The 3254-nt window shown below is 34.5% G+C and overlaps 1 long non-coding RNA gene across 1 annotated transcript in view; it reads left to right on the top strand.

Moving 5' to 3' along the window:
* LOC107025739 overlaps positions 1–3254 on the top strand; it is a 19678-nt gene that overhangs the window by 9634 nt on the left and 6790 nt on the right. The window contains exon 2 of the long non-coding RNA XR_001457446.1: positions 197–394. This is a non-coding gene — a long non-coding RNA (uncharacterized LOC107025739). The remainder of the gene's footprint in view (positions 1–196; positions 395–3254) is intronic.

Genomic DNA, 3254 nt, shown 5'->3' with positions numbered 1-3254 from the left:
GTTCTTGTGATGATGACTTCCAGATTTTGGGGAATTAATAGATGTTGATTTGTTTTATTTAATGAGTTTAAGTCTTCCGCATTATTTTCTGTTGATATATGTTAAAATGATAAGGGTTAGATTGGTTGGTTCGCTCACATAGGAGGGAAATTGTGGGTGCCAGTCGCGGCCCCGGTTTTGGGTCGTGACAGTTTAGGGTTTCTTAGGGTTTTAGGTTAAGCATTTTGGGTTTTATTTTAGAGTTTTTAGGATTTAGAGTTTCGTAACTTATAGGATTTAGGGTTTCTTAGAGTTTTAGGTTTAGCATTTTTGGTTTTAGGTTAGGATTAGGGTTTAGGATATTTTTTGTATACCATGTTTGTTTAATGGATTTATCTAGGTTTTTAGGGTTTAGGTCTTTGGGTTCTTGACGTTAAGGGTTGTAGGGTTTTATAGGTTTAAAATTTAGGACTTAGGATTTTTTTTTGTATATTTTATAGTTTGGTATATAAAATTTAGGGGATTATAGGGTTTATAACTAAGAGGTTGTTTAGGTTTAGGGGTTTATGTATTCTTTAACATTTTTAAGTGTGAAGTATTACTTATGGGGTTTTAGAATTTAGGGATTAGCGCTTCGGGTTTTGTTGTATTTTTAGGTTAGTAATCAAGGTTTTTAGGTTAAGGATTAGGGTGTAGGGATTTTTGGATTTTATATGGGATTTTTAGGGTTAGGTGTTTCTAAGGGTTTTCAATCATTTAGGCTTATGTTTCTTTTTGTGTTTTTTAGGTTTAAGGTTTATGGATTTTTAGCAGGTTTAGAGCTCAGGGTTTTGAAGGGACTTTCAGCAACTTTTATGGTTTACATTATGGTTTATAGGATTTTTAATTTCTTAAGGTTTAGGGTTGAGGATTTCTAAGGGTTTTAGGTTTAAGTGTTTTATCTAGGTTTTAAAGTTTTTATAGGTTTATGGCTTAGGACTTAGAGGTTTTTAATAGGGTTTAACATAAAAAATTTAGGGCTTGAAAGGTTTACATCTTAGAGTAGGGTTTGAGGTATTGGGCTTGGGGGTATTTTTTACACTTTTTAGGTTAAGGTTTTCAGATTTTAGGACTTAGGGTTACGATTTAGGGTTTTGTAGGAGGTTTAAATGATTTTAGATTTTTACTAGGATTTAGGGTTTTCTTAAGATTAAGTGTTTTAAGTTTAGAATTTAGGGTTTTAGGTAAGGGTTTAGAGTTTAGGGTTTTTTTAGGTTTAGGGTTTTCTAGGTAAGGGTTTTATTTAGGGTTTAAGGATATAGGTCTTTGGGTTATGGGTTAGAATTGTTTTAATTAAAGAATGACCCATGTGGTGGGTCAGGGGCTGAGCAATACCCCCATGCCTTATAATTTATTAAAATTTAAAAGTACATAGAGCGGGACATGAACCTTACGTCCGATCCAATGGTGGGTTACGAGTCGACCAACCTACTAAGGTTAGTCAACTCAACCCTATACATCAAGTTGTATTAAAAAAGAAACTAAGCACTCAGACCGGACTCCTCCCTTAATACATAGTTAACTAAGAATACACAAACTAGGGAGACCCTCCACTTTACAAGAAAAGTCTATTTAAATAAAAGAACCTATTCTAATAACTAGACATAGTCATTATTACTACGATGAAAAAACATCTTGTAGCATCTACATTATACGACATGGAAAACATATAATAAGTGCTTTAATGCATGGCTTGAAGTATTATCATAAGCATCTAGTGCGAGCCCTTATCATTGTCCTTCTAGTGTTCTCTGAACTAAGATTATGTCTTTTTGTCTTCCTTCCTCTTTATGATAATCCTTGTTTATCTTTAACTTCGTATTTCTTCTTCATATTCAGTGTGGATGGTGGATTTAACCTCCTCTTCATCTTAATTACTGTCTAAGGATTGAGTATCTTCATCATACTCATTCTTAGAAGTTATATGGCTATGCTCATTTACCTCCTCAATCTCTTGTTGCTTATGTTGATAAACTCGACTAGCCTGTTCCTTTTGTTGTCTTTTCTTAAAGACATTTCTTCTTTTTTTTGCTCAATCTTGTCTTATTTTTGTTCTTACTATTCTGAGGTTATTTAATTTCTTGTTGATGTCTTTGATTGTTTGTTCCTTTATTTTCCTGTTGAATTCGCTTACCTTTTTGATGACTTGTTATGTGCCCTACAGAAGAGTATTCTTTACCTGAAGTTTGATTATCAACATTATGTTTAGAGGAGTTACGATGCTGCACTCACTAGGAACTCAAAGTTCTCCTTCCTGCATATAAAAGCCACACCTTTCCTATGCCTTTCCTGCTCCTGCAAAACAAGTTTACCATGCTGCTGATTTTTGATGGTCACTATATGAGGTGTGCCTTGTATCTTATCATCAGCATCATGCTTGAGAGGAGTTGGGCTGCTACTTCTAGTAGGGGCTCTAAGCTCAATGCATTCCCCATCATCGACCCACCCTTCACTGTGTAATTCCTTCCCCTGCACACTAATCTTTGCACTTCCTCCCGCTTCTATACAAACGAAATTAGTATCACAAATAATACAATGATGTTGTTATTGAGATTTAGGAGTCATACCTTGTAGAGTAACTACATTTTGTAATTTACCTATGTTAATATGTGCATGGTCTACATGTCATGTTTGTTCTAATTGTTGAGCAGCAAGATCATCCTTTGGTGTAGACTTGTTCATATACTGCTTACCTAATGTACTTTTACCATATTCCTGCTTATCTAATTCAGTAAAATTATTAAATGTAGCAACATTCTGTTTTGAGTAACTGCTGAACCTCCTGCACATTTTCTTGTTGATGCATAACTCTAGTTTTCCAAGTTGTCTTGGGAACATGCTCTTGTTGCTTAATTAGTTTTGTTTTTTTTTCTTTGCCACTTATTTTCTTCTTGATCTAGTTCTTGTATATGATAAATTTGTGGTGTATTCTATGCAGGTTGTCGAACCTGCTGCAATCCCCCTGCATCAGTATCATTAGGATTGTGCCTGTCACGACCCAAAACCGAGCCACGACTGGCACCCACATTTACCCTCCTATGTGAGCGAACCGACCAATCTAAACCTTAACATTTCAATTTAATATCAACATAAAGCAATGCGGAAGACTTAAACTCATTAATAAAAGACAATTCAATAACTTCTAAAATTCAACATCTATTATTTCCCCAAAATCTGGAAGTCATCACCACAAGAACATCTATGATCAAATTACTAAACTAAGAGTATTCTAAGAA

The sequence above is a fragment of the Solanum pennellii genome, chromosome 7, assembly GCF_001406875.1.
Source record: "Solanum pennellii chromosome 7, SPENNV200".
Taxonomy (NCBI): domain Eukaryota; kingdom Viridiplantae; phylum Streptophyta; class Magnoliopsida; order Solanales; family Solanaceae; genus Solanum; species Solanum pennellii.
Note: the sequence above shows the minus strand (reverse complement) of the source record. Positions and strands in the feature narration are given on the sequence as shown.